A 527-nucleotide genomic window follows, 5' to 3' on the forward strand; every position below is an offset into this window, starting at 1 on the left:
GCCTTCTCTAAGCCAAGTTCCACTTTTCCTAAAGCCATTAGACAAGTGTTTGTACCTAACAAACATACTGCTAAAGAACTCGTTCTAGCATCTCCTCTAGAACAGTTTTTAGTCCCTGCAACGGAAGCGGAGCAAATGGTTCCTCTTTGCCTTAATGAAGGAATGATACACCATTGGCGAAGTCTTGGCTATACACACCTCCACTATGGAGCCATCCGCCTAGCCTTAACCCTTCATGGTAGAAAAGGCTTACCGGTTGTAGCAAGAGTCGCTCTCCTCGACACCAGATACAGAGAGTACCAACATGCATGCATAGCAACTATCCAGACGACGCTAAATGTTGGCACTGTGTTCGTGACTCTTTTCCCAAACTTTAACGTGGCTCTAGAAGACCCACAAATCTGTCAGAACATGCAGATCCAGCTACAAATTACTGGCGCTCCACAAATCGGAAACACGTATGCAGCAACCCTGCACCACCAAATGGCGTATAGAGTCCAGAATCATGCTATGGATCTAAGTCTTCC

Source organism: Capsella rubella, unplaced genomic scaffold (assembly GCF_000375325.1).
Source record: "Capsella rubella cultivar Monte Gargano unplaced genomic scaffold, Caprub1_0 scaffold_95, whole genome shotgun sequence".
Classification (NCBI taxonomy): Eukaryota; Viridiplantae; Streptophyta; class Magnoliopsida; order Brassicales; family Brassicaceae; genus Capsella; species Capsella rubella.